Source organism: Amblyomma americanum, chromosome 2, assembly GCF_052857255.1.
Source record: "Amblyomma americanum isolate KBUSLIRL-KWMA chromosome 2, ASM5285725v1, whole genome shotgun sequence".
In the NCBI taxonomy this organism is placed as follows: domain Eukaryota; kingdom Metazoa; phylum Arthropoda; class Arachnida; order Ixodida; family Ixodidae; genus Amblyomma; species Amblyomma americanum.
The window spans coordinates 13,379,319-13,392,703 of NC_135498.1; the positions used below are offsets into that span (position 1 = coordinate 13,379,319).

At 45.1% G+C, this 13,385-nt stretch overlaps 1 long non-coding RNA gene across 1 annotated transcript in view; it reads left to right on the top strand.

The window, feature by feature from the left end:
- The window catches only part of LOC144120597 (uncharacterized), an 87,097-nt gene extending 77,504 nt beyond the window's left edge, over window positions 1-9,593 (top strand). The window contains exons 2-3 of the long non-coding RNA XR_013312462.1: window positions 3,526-3,858; window positions 9,419-9,593. This is a non-coding gene — a long non-coding RNA (uncharacterized LOC144120597). The remainder of the gene's footprint in view (window positions 1-3,525; window positions 3,859-9,418) is intronic.
- Window positions 9,594-13,385: the final 3,792 nt, after the last annotated feature.

Sequence of the window (13,385 nt, forward strand, 5' to 3'; positions counted from 1 at the left end):
ATGTACGTCCGCTTGTAAAGCGAGAGAGACACAGGCTGGAAGAAGAAGGAAAAATTAAAATGGAGGGCAGGGATTTATCAAGCATAGCATTTCGGTTGGCTACCCTGTGCTCGGTAACAGAAAAAAAAAGGGAGGGGGGAAGGAAAATAGGCGGGATGGAAGGTGATAACTGCGCACGCGAGACGTCTGCGGCACTGTTACAACCTGTCACGCAAGCGCAATGCCCCCAGGACCGGGAGCAGCAGTGCATAGCAGGCCGTCACGGCTGACTATCGCCGGGGCCACAGTCGAAGGACCCCTTCCCTCTCAGCGGCCGGGTGTCAAGGTCGTCGAGCGCACGGCGCGGCATTTGGCTGTCCGCATGAACGCGAGGGTAAATACGAAGCTACACGATCGTCAACAAAATTCTACAACGTTGGCTCAGGGAGAGTTCCAGTTCCACTGACTAGAAATACAGGACCTCGCCAGACAGAGAGAGAAACAAGAATGGAAAGGGAGAGAGTTTGACTAGGCGACGCCCAGTATGCTGCCGTACACGTGGGAAGAGAAAGATATGAGACGAATGGAAGGTCAGTTTTGCACGTGTCCACACAGAACATCCCCGATTCAATAAAAACTTTGTGAAACGGTACCTCCCAACCTCCAGGCCCATTTCGCACTTCAAGATCGCATCAGGACCCCTGACTCTCAAAATAAATGTGTCATGTTAATTAGTAACTATTTCAGTGGCACTGTCGAAGCAGCAGAGCATTCTCACGTTACGCTCGCGGGGCACACGTTCATTTTAAATCCATGAAGGTCGTCGAAGTCAACCTCACTTTTCTTCCAGTCCACGATAAAGAACCTAAATTGATTCTTTAGGCTTGGCGTTTATGACATTATAAGGAAAACCATCGAGATGTCTACTGTTTTGTAAAGCTGTAAGGTATTGCGCAATCTTGTCTGTGTGTCTTTCTTTGTGCCGTGTTTTTAGTGCAGTTTCTTTTGGCTTTAAAAGGGGATAATTAATTAACCTGACAGCAACTCTCGCTAATGTCCGCCTTTTTGTGATATCTGCTATTACTTCCTATGTGTTCGGCTACGTTGCGGTAAAATAACTGGGATACCGCAAGATCCAGAAGCGTATGCGAGGTGGTCAGGCATGCATCAGATGCTCCAGTTGTCATGGTAGCATTATCTCAAGAAACACCTTTTTTAAAAATTACTAAAAAAAATTATTTTTCTCCCACGGGCAAGTTCCTGCTTATTAACTGCTTTTTTTTCGCTTTTGCTGTGCACTTGATCAGGCTCCGCATTATGCTTGCCATGCTATTCTAGCTCTTTAACAACCAGTGGCGCCAGTGGCGCCAACTGGCATCCCACCAGCATTGGTATGCCTAACAATTGCTACGCATCGAAGCCGCAGCAGACGCTGATTTAGAACAAGCGGCTACCTGAAGATGTCTAATCCTGTCACCGGTACACTATAAGCAGAACAGTCGCTCATTAAAGTTAAGGTCAACTTTGTTCCGCACCGTCTTTGGTGGCGAAACGAGCGAAACATGTCAGGCGAGGATTGCCGCTAAAGTTTAGTTAGATTGGCTTCACCGAATAACAGCGATGTAGCGTAAAAAATGAGCACGAGACCGAAGGCTACCCTCAAGCACACAGACGAATCCGTGAGAGCTACAGGCATCGCGACCACTACCCAAGCTATTGCAGTGAAGTATTGCAGTGATGAACTCGATGCCTTTCCTTGCCGAGAGTGCACCCAAGCGATACCGTGAGTCGGTGAGGTTTGACAACCCCGAAGCGTGTTCGTTGTGACCTGCACGCGCGCCGTCCTTGTGTGCACGCATGCAAAGGCTCTCGTGAGTCAGCCGCCCCAGGGACGCCCCTCCAACGGGCTCTTAAACTCGAAGTGGGACACGCGCGCCTACCCCCGGCTGTGCGGCATACTGCGGTGACACATCACGTGATTCTCTTTGCCGCCATTTCCAGACAGCAACGAGTCAATTAGCTGACCCTAGAGGGAAAGCTGCGCATGCAGCCCATGCGTTTCAGTGGGCAACGAAAGAGGTGTAACGTTGACCGCTCTAACATAGTCGACTGGTATTCTGTTTGCACATGCCCATCATTTCTGGGCAAAAGCATTTTTGAACGCGAAACCATTTATGAACGAATTTTTTTCAGACAATATAAGATTTCACTATAACAATAAACATATCTGCAGATCACCCGACGGTACTCTTGATATTTTCCTATTAACGCTTGTGCTGTCGTCAAAAGCTTTCCCCATTGATTCTATGGCAGTCTTAACTGCTCGGTGCAATTGATGGAAACACTTTAAAAGAAAGATTTTGCTACATATTAGACGAATGGACCGTTACCTTCAATATTACCGTAAAATTATCTTGCAATTCTCCAATTTTCAAAATCTTTGTCCGAAATTGCTGGACATGATTCGAGTAATCTGCGCGCCGAATGATTTGCTTAGCGCTAGCCGCGCATTAGTCGAGCGTACAGGCTTGAAGAGCGTCAAATTGTCTCAGTATATACCGCCGTTTGGTCTACGGGGCAAGGCCGCTGTGTAAACAAAATTGGATTCACTATTTGAGCAATACATCCGGTTTACTTTGTACCTTACACTGCGCGCACCAATTGTAACATCGCGATTGTACCGATAGCGGAGTACTACGGCGAGCTTCGTGCTTATATCTTACGTTGGTTTTCGCGATGAAACAAGGTGGGTTATGTTCTACCAGCGTAAGACGAGCCCACAGTGTGGTCGTTTATTCACAGCTGCACTTTTGACTTCTTTGCTGACCGCGCGCTTTAGGAAACGTGCGCAGTAGTCTTGTGTATCACGTGATTACGTAGAAATTGCGAAGAATCTTTCAGATCGTCGGTGTAACCACGAATTGGGAACCTTTACGCATTGGTGTTTTTCCCGGTATAAAAGTTCTAGGCGTGGCATTATAGCTTTGAACGATCCCGTGGTGCTGGGTATCAGAACGTAATGAACGAATTGGTGCCTCAAATCAGTCTGATACAATGGCATCACTTTGCTCCCAGCCACTTCTTGGGAAATCCTCTATTAAGAGCATGCAAATTAAAACGTTGCTTAGTGTATGTGTTGTCATCTCAATCTTATGGGAACGCCAGGCTAGGCGGCCTCGGAAAAAGCCGTTGCATTAATGTTATAGCTTCCTCAGAACTACTTCGATTATAACTTTACGGTTGCGAAAGGGAAGAAGTCGTTTGATGAGACGTTTCTGGGAATTCCCTAGGGCGGAATAGATTTGTAACAGGGGAGCAATTTCTCATAGGCATCTCCGCAATAGCAGCTGTACGGCTACAAAGGAAAGCTATACAGCTTCCACAGAAACTTCTTAGTTAAAAAGAAAAAAAGCTACGAAGTTTCTGTGGAAGCTGTATAGTTTTTCTTTGTAACCGCCTGGCAGCGCTTGGGTGGATGCCAATGGGCTCGGCAGCACTGCCGCAATGTCCACGTACGCTCACCTGCGTCGCCTCTTTGTCGTGCAGGTGCTGGCGCTTGCGCTCGTGCCTTTCAGTCCGCCGGCTGGCGCTTGTGCTGACGCGAGCTGGGCCATTGGCAACACCCTCCTGCCGGTACCATCGCCATCTCATCCATGGAGCACCGGTACCTGGCTCTGCATCCCGGCCGGGCCCCAGTCGGCCGGATCGCACCATGATAACCAGCATGCCTACATGTCACCGGACCAGCATGTCACCGGCATGTCACCGGAGCGTCCACACTACTTAAGGACAGCACCAACGCCCACCGCGCTTAATGGGCTCGGCATCACTGCAACGATGTTCACGTACGCTCACCTGCGTCGCCTCTTTGTCGTGCAGGTAAACTACGAATACTCATTGCTAGTGCTGCTAGTGCTAGCTAGTGCGTTGCTAGTGCTGCCGAGCCCTAGGCATTGTGTCGCGACTGCCTTTGAATGCCTCGGTGTCATCCGCCAACTGCTGATTTTGGCGGGTGATGTTGAAATAAACCCCGGTCCCAACACCAGCAGTGCTCCTCTGCAAGATTCTTCCGACATAATGGAAGCTTTGAATGAAGTTCGACCTGGACAAGCATCTTTGCTGGCCGAAATGAAAACAATTCGCAGCACGTTAACCGAAAATGACCATAGCGCTAGGTGAAATAAGAAGCAGACTAACGAAAATTGAAGAAGATTGCGCATCATTTGGCGCCATAAAGGATGATATAAGCGATGTTCGGGAGCTTGCGGTGCAGAATGCGGGTGAAATATCGTACATTAGGTCTAAGCTGACCGACTCCGAAGACAGGGCACGCCGATCCAATTCATTATTTGTTTGGCTTAAAGGACACTAACCCAGAAACCTGGGCTGAATATGAGAAGTTTGTCACTGAGGTATGCAGAGAAAAACTAAACGTCACAATCAATCCAACAGACATTGAAAGAGCTCACAGATTGGGAAGTTTGATGCTAACAAAAACCGACCGATTACTGTTAATTTTGCTCACTATAAAACAAAAGAAAAAATTCTTTCCTGTGCTAGAAAACTAAAGGACAGTGGCCTTAGTGTTTCTGAGGACTACTCTAAAACTACTCTCTTTGCGAGGAAGCAGCTACTTGCATTTGGAAAATCGCAAACCGAAAAATACAAACTCCGGTATAATAAGCTCATCATCGGTACCACCACGTACACTTATGACCGTGTTGCAAACAAAGTCGTTTCCCGCACTCCATAGCTACTCAATGACCCTCCCGAAAAGTCAAAGCTCCTCCCCTTGACCATTCTTTACACTAACATCCGCAGCTTTCCGCCTAAGCTTGACACCCTCGACAGTCTCGTACGCACGACGGAGAGCAACATAATTGTACTAACCGAAACATGGCTAAATTCGGCCATAGGAGACTCCGAGATACTTTCCGTATTTCCAGATTTCCATTTCTTTCAACGTGACAGGATAAATAGGCGAGGAGGAGGCGTACTAATCGGCGCTCCTCACTCATGTTGTTGCTCCGAGATTAACCTTGCATCCCCGTTAGAATTGCTTTTTATTCAATGCCATGCTTCGTTCCCCCCAGCTATCATCGGCGTTTGCTATCGACCACCTGATCTAACAGATTTCTTTGTGGCTCACTTCCACGAAGCACTCTGCGTCGTAACTACGTCACATCAGCACATTCCCAGTCTTCTTTATGGTGACTTTAATTTTCCTGATCTTACCTGGTCCGACCTCCCTGCCATTACATCCAAAGATAACATCGAAAATGACTTTGTTAACACGTGCCTAACCTCTGGCTTGTCTCAGCTCGTATCTAACCCTACCAGGAAAACTGATCATTCTTCTAATATTCTTGATCTTGTTTTCACTTCCCACCCAGATAACGTTCCACCGCCGCTTCATTTACATGTGTTTAGTGACGACTCCGTAACACTAAACACATTTTCCTACAAACTGCCATGTCTGAGAAAGCAAAAAAAGACACTAACCTTATATGACAAAGGGAACTACACAGCCATGAACGCAGAACTGTCCTACTTTTGGGCGTGGCTAGTCCTTGACTTCTCAAGCCGGTCTATTGAAACTAACTGGTCTCTCTTCAAACACAAAATGCATCAACTGATTGATATGCACATCCCTACTATCACCATAACCGAAAAATCAGTCACCGTGGTTTAATAACGAACTGAAGAGCCTCAACAACAAAAAAGACTTTTTCGAGCCGCCAAACGCCTGAAAAACGCTTGTGTGTGGAAAAGGTATCAGTCTGCAGAAAAAATATTCTAATTTTTAGCAAGCCAAACCAAACGTTCCTTTTTTTCATCAGTGTTACCGTCTATGCTACGCACCAATCCTAACAAGTTTTGGAAAACTATTAACCCTACACGCCACAGACCTCTAACATTACACAGCGATGGCAACATACTCATACCGAAACATAAAGTCTGTAGCACTATTAACTCCTTTTTTGCTCAGTTTTTACTAAAGAACCTTAAGGCGAATTACCATACTTCCCTGTCTTTGATCACCCTGTTATGCCAGACATTCTGTTCGACACTAGTAGAATTATGAAACTAATCGAATCATTGAAAGTGTCATCTTCATCTGGTATTGATGGCTTAAACTCGGAAGTCCCAAAAATACTAAGAACATTGTTAGTGTCACCTTATGCCACCTTTTTAAACAGTCTCTCATCAGGTGTGCTGCCACAACACTGGAAAATAGGTAAGATTGTCCCAATCCCCAAAAAAAAAAGGTACATCTTTTTGATGTAAAAACTACCGACCGCCCTATTTCCCTCACAAGCATTTGTTCAAAACTAATGGAACATGTTATTTATTCTCACGTCATTAAATTTCAAGTCTCAGTCAACCTTTTTCACCCTAACCAACATGGTTTCTTAAAAGGACTTTCCTGTGATTCCTAACTAGACCTTTTCATCAATGACCTTAGTTCGCATCTTGACTTAAATATTTCTTTTGACGCGCTGTTCTTTGAAATTGAAAAATCATTCGATAAAGTACCGCACAAAAGATTACTACTAAAACTCTCGCGTCTAAACATTAATCACTTAGTGATGAACTGGCTTCAAAAATTTTTTGACTAACAGAGAGCAATTCGTCTACGCTAACAAATCGTCGTCCCCTTGTTCTCCGGTTACTTCAGGTGTTCCTCAAGGCACAGTGCTCGGACACTTGCTTTTTCTCAATTACATTAACGACCTTCCTTCCAACGTTACCTTTAACATCCGACTATTTGCTGATGATTGCGTAATTTACCGCCCGATTTCTACAAGCACTGACGCCGACACCCTTCAACAAGATTTAACCCGAATTGAAACTTGGTGCAAGCATTGGTTAATGTCCCTTAATATTGCTAAAATATGCATGATTTCTTTCCATCGCAGGCAATCCCACATTCCCTCTAAATATGTTCTTTTTGGTTCTGAAGTGTGTTCCGTTCTTACCTGTAAGTATTTGGGCACTGCTTTAACTCATACCCTAACATGGTCTTCACATATAACGAACATCGCTAATGACGCTAACCGCACCCTTGGATTCCTACGTCGGAATATTCGTTTCGCTACCCCTTCCATCAAATTATTGGCTTACCAAACTTTCGTCCGCCTAAATTAGAATTCGCTTCAGCAGTATGGAACCCTTATCAGTAAACCTCTCACTAACGTTTGAAAAAATACAAAATCGCGCTATCCGCTTTATTTACTGTGATTATTCATATTATACTAGTGTGTCTTCTCTAAAATCTAGAGCTTCCTTGTCTAGTCTTGAAACAAGCAGGAAAATATCTCGATTATGCTTGTTCCATAAGTTTTATCATTCATCTTTAGGAGCATCAGTCATATCAGCAGCACATCGTCTCTCCAGCCGCATTCACCACAGCAAGACCGTGTGCCCTCCCCCTGCAAGAACTGCATCTCATTTCCGATCTTTTTTTTGTCAAATCATCTCGGAACTGGAACGATCTGCCGCCAGAAGCCATACAACTTACCAACCCCATCAAATTCAAGAAAAAGATTGAGGCCATCATCTTGTAGTCTGTCATGGCCATCTCTAATGTAATGTCCCATATCCGGTGTCTCTGAGGTAATAAATAAATAAATAAATAAATAAATAAATAAATAAATAAATAAATAAATAAATATATAAATAAATAAATAAATAAATAAATAAATAAAGCAATTGCCCCCTTATTACAAATCTACTCCACCCTAGGCGATTCCCATAAACATTTCACCAACACTGTTCCCACTTCGAGTCATCAATTAAGTCACTCTCGCCCTACCATATGCTAGCCGCCCCGATTAGCTCGGCTGGTTGACCGACTGCTCCGGTGAAGCGATGGTCTCGGGTTTGAAACCCGGGACAGGACGAATTTTTCTTTAACTACAAAGTTTCCATGGAAGCTGTGTAGATTTCCTTTGTAGGCGTATGGCTGGGATTGGGTGGATGCCAATGAGTAATTATTCCTTTATTACAAGGAATCCTTTTTGGCGATATTTTAAGAATGAAGCTACTGCCAGGCGTTGATCACCGGTAGCGTGCGTGTGCACAGTTTGCTGAACGTTTTAACTAAAACGCTTACCGCACTACTAATACAGGCATGAAGCCTGCAAGGAACTGAGCATGTGTATGCTGCACGTGCGCGCCCAGTCCATGCTTGTAGAATTGACGGTATAGATGAACACGACCATTTTGGCTACATCCCGCCAAAATACACGGGCTTTCGAGAGGCTTGCAGGCAAAGCAACCTCTCCAGTGCACGTAACTTGTCGAAATTGCCAATCTTTGTTGCGTCACAGCGCAGAGGGCAACCGTGTGTTTGAAATTCTGAAAACAGATATATATATACTTACGGCGGGCTACATGCCTTTCAATAATTAAGGAGCCTAACAGTAATAGTTTAAAGTTAACTATTCAATATTAGTTAGCCAGCATGTTAGTTAGCACGTCTTGGCTGTATTCTGGTGCGCTACACTGCTGACAATGCTATGCCGAAAAACACACTCTCCTAACTCAAAAAGCCTAAATTTAATAACTGCGTAAATTTTTAGGTGAGACATCCGTTTATATACTTCCAGGTCAGAAGCCGAGCGCCATAAATAGTAATAATATAATTGGTTGTTGGGGAAAGGAAACGGCGCAGTATCTGTCTCATATCTCGCCGGACACCTGGACCGCGCCGTAAGAGAGGGATAAAGGAGGGACTGAGAGAAGAAAGAGGTGCCGTAGTGGAGGGCTCCGGAATAATTTCGACCACCTGAGTTAACGTGCCATAAGCCACTGAACCACTGCGACGGTTGGTTTTATCTTTAGCTTGACTTATCTTGTACATTAAAGAAAGTGTCATGCCATTGTATGAAAGCCGTAGCTTTATTGCCATCTTGTGCCACATTTCATGTCTCATTTTCGATAAGGGTGGCCCCGCAATTAAGGTCTCGAATTGCTTGACAAACAGGAAAAACGTTTATTTTTATTAGTGTATGCTGCATACTACAAATTGATCATTCCCCTGTTTTCCTACATAATCGTATTTCGGCCGAAGCACTTTTTTTTTTTACTCCTCAGGCAGATTGTCCATGGCCACGTCATACCAGCTCACCACCGTGTCGCTGAGGAAGCGCAGGATCTCATCGTTCACCTCGTCATTATCGCTGATGGACTACGCGGCCAAATGTTTGTCAACCTAGGAAACAAGCGGTAGTCACGGAATTCCATGTGCGGACTGTACTGTTGGTTGGGTAATGATGTCCCAGCCAAACTGTTCTGGAAAACCGAAGGTTTGACAGGTGACATGGGGGCGATCTGTGTAGTAGAGTATCCTTAAGCCCTTGCTCAACATTCCGCCTTTTCAGTTCTGAATTGCCCGTCTGTCTCTTAAGCTTCCTTGCCGATCCTCACCCTGCAGGTACAGCCCGCCATCGGTACATGGGAAGAATGGGAGGCCCTCCTTGCGTCGCAGGAACCGTACGCCGAACTTCGCTATGTGGACCGGGGTGCCAGTGCCATGGGCCTACGTGGCCTGGACACATGCGCGTAATGTGAGGGCTGTGCGGTGGCACTGAATCCTTGAGGGGTCCAAAATCACTAGGTGAATAAAGTTTCTATCTATCCGTGATTTTTTTTGCCTCGAAATACTTTTCAGCATTTGTTATAGTACCAGGAGCCAGGAAGTCGACCAACAATACCCCCTTTCCATCCCGAAACACTATTGTCATGACTTTGCCCGCAAACTGTGTGAATTTTCGTGGCTTGGGTGAAGAGCAATTTCCTCACTCACGTGATTTGTGTTTAGGTTCAAGAACGAAGTGGAACACCCACGCTTCGCAACCAGTAACAATTGACTCCAGAGGGTTCTTTTCATACGCATAGCGCCCAAGAAATTTGCGGGAACAGTCAACGCGCTGACGTTGGTGGTCAGCTGTGGGCATTCGCGGAACCGATCTTGCACGTACCTTCCGATAATCCAATTTATCAGTCAAAATCATGTGAAGGGTGCTTCAAGAAACCTCAGCGGCCAAAATGCTCAGATCATCGAGAGTGATCATCTGGTTTTGACGCATGCTTTTTTTAACCTTCGCGAGCGTCTCGTCGGATATCGACGGTCTGCCCGGCTTCTTTCTTCGTTGTGAACTTCAGTGGCAGCAGCTGTAAACTTCCTACACCACCTGCGGACGTTTTTTGACATATGTTCACAACTCTCCACACATATCCGTCAGCTGGGAATGAATGTCGATGGTTTCAATGGCTTTTTCGTTCAAAAGCCGAAAAAGTGCGCGAACGTCGCACCTCGCGGTAGCGGCAAGCGGGAGCTCCATTACAAACAGCTGCTGAGTCGAGACTGAGCGTCCTAGCGGGCTGAGAGATGGCTTGTTTAGGAGTGAGGGAGGCCGCGAATACACTGCAGTGCGGGAGGAGCCGCGCAAATAATTTCCCTCCGGCTTCACCGCTTTGAACACGTTACGTTCGGTATTACCCGTATTTAGCTCACTTTTTTCACAGCCAGCAAAGATTCAGCTCAACTGAGCTTTTGTATAGGTACACTGTACTTCCTTCATTTAAAGTTTCACTGAGCATGTATGTTCGCCAGTGTTATGTGAATATTGCTAATGAAGATTGCTTTGCGTTTTCAAAACTAGGCTTCAATAAGTACAATAATTTTTTGTAAGTTAATGGTAATATGATTGCTGTGAATAGTGATTGGAAAGATTTTCACGCTTTTCTGCATGAAATATGAAACAGCTGCGGTAACTAAGATCTCACGGGCGACGCCCGAGCTTAATAAATAAATAAATTGGGTAGCAAAGAAGAGAAGTCTCTGCAACAGTCTCACTCTCGGCAGATTGTTCAGATAGGCGAATCCCATATGGCGCAGTTGCCGTTTTTAAGCAATAAATTCCAATTTGCACTTCCGTCTGAAGATAGGTGCCATATATTTATTTCTTTGTTTGCTGTGGTGTTTCATGAAAGCGACATATGCGACTTTGAATGTCACTTTCTGTGCGTCATTCTGCTGTGTTTTATAATAAAAATACTTGCCTAGCGTCTTCGAGAGTATGCTTACTCAAGGAAAACGATGCTTGCTTTCTTTCTGTCTTTCTTTCTGTATTTCTTTCTGTCTGTCTTTCTGTCTGTCTGTCTTTCTTTCTGTCTTTCTTTGTTTCTTTCTCTCTTTATTTCTTTTTTTCTTTCTTCCTTCCTTTCTTTTTTTCTCGCTTTCTTTCTCTTTCTTTCTTTCTTTCTTTCTTTCCTTCTTTCTTTCTTTCTTTCTTTCTTTATTGCATTCTTTATCCTGTCTTTCTTGCATTATTTCGAAACTTCCGGAAAATTATTGCGGAAAAAGCTTCAGTAAGAACACTGGACACACCTGAGAGCGGTTTGTTTCGAGGCGCATATGTTTGCAAGTGACAGTACATAAAACAATAGGGGCGCCTGTGCCCTCCGCACGAGGTGTCCTGTTGGGCCCCTAGCGCGCACAGCTCTGGAGTGTATGCGAGGATGTCACTATCGGTGCACCCGCGCGTAGTGTCTCGAGGAAGCTGCCGCCAATGAGGTGTACTGTCGCTCCGTGCGTGTCCAGCCCGATGCTTCCGTCGGGTGTCTGCGGTAAGCCACTCAGATCTGTCTTCGTTTCCATTGGGAAGTGCATAGTTTTCCTCTAGATCGTGAGCTGACATATTTCATTCATATTTTCGCGACCACTATTTCTAGCGATTCCTTCATTACCAAGAAACACATGCGAGCGGTAACAAAGGCGACCTTAACCCTCCGGCGGGTAAACGACGTCATCAACATACAATGGTATATCTAGGGTTGGAATTTTCGGTTTTTCTTTTTGGAAAATTCATCTGAATTTTTTCGGCGTTTTTTGAAAACGCAGTTTTCGTTCTTTTTTTTCGGCGAGTGTTATTTTTCATGAATGGACGAATTACCTCTTTCTTTTTCGGCGATATTATGTGGTACTTGTGCGGTCAGAAGTCATTTAGACTTTATACTTAATATACTTAATTGCCTAACTCCTATCGATAACCAGATAATTCTGGCGTGTATATTAGACAATACTGATCTTTTTTCGTTCAAACCGCACTTCGAAAACTGAATTCAGAGCACTTTTAACAACATTCGACAACATGGACAGCTTCCAGAAAGTTCGTCATCTTGGGACCCCAACACACCGTGGTAAAGGAACGGCTCCATTCCTACAGCCGCCTCTTTCAGTACAGCGAAGAAGAGAGGGTTGGCTCCCTCGACGGCGCGATTAGGCCTTTAAGGTGATGTACTCTTGTGTCCATGTGCACCCTGCCCATGCTGCTCATTGGCGAGCCCTCTCTCCCGCAAACAAAGGGAAGACGGGGCCGATCCCTTAGAAATATGGACTATAGGAAGTCTATAGACCTCTTATAGACTCCATTTCTTTTCTATAGATACTTATTTTTGTCTGTTTGCAGTCTATTGACTGTCTATAGACAAGAGTCTACTAAAATGCATGGCCATAAATCTATAGATTGTCTATAGACGTCTATGAAAAATGTATTGCCTATAGACCGTCCTCTAGGGTTTGTCTAAAGACAGTCTATAGACTTTATAGACAGAAGTCTATGGACAGTCTATAGTTTGTTTAAAAATTTTTATAAGGGCTGCCACCGCCGCGGCTACGTGCCGTAATTCGGTGCCATGCAGGCGCTATATTCCTCGTCAGTTGTCAACTCACGGATGAGGCCGCGTGAAATTCCAAACAGGCTAATTGTCCCGGATCTCAACAGGCTTAAGGAATGATTCGTAGGAGGCTAACGGTTAACCCCTGAAGGACTATTGGTTGGACCGATTTTTCGTCCGAAATTCGCTTAGAGTGTAGTTCTGCTAGTGTTATGGCCGACGAAGAAGCTCTCGCCACCGTACATTCCCTGCGCGCGATTTGCCGTTCGCATCCTCTCGCCTCCGGGCTCAAGACAGTGAAAGTCGCCGCCGCCGCGGAGAAACCCCTGCGGTGCGTGAAAACAATTAAGAAAGAACCATACGGAATACATTTGGCATTACTTATAGTCTAAATCTGCGTAATGTAAAGAAAAGCATTGTCTTAAACTTTCGAGACCTTTTGGTCTTTCGAGCCTTCTATAATGTGCCATGCGGGGGTAACGTGACCTGTAAGTTGCATGTGCCAGACAGCTGTTACTATCACTCCACCTTGAGGAAGAGCGTACAGTCGGAATTCTTCCTTCGCGTCGTTTGCTAATGACTTCGTTTTACTTGTTTTGTGTACTCATTAAGACATGTGGGATTGGAAAATGTTGTATTTCAGCCCCTGGAAAAGGCTCTCGCCCATTTACAACAAGAGAAATAGTGGCAGGCGGCGAAATTATTTGCGGACATTGGGA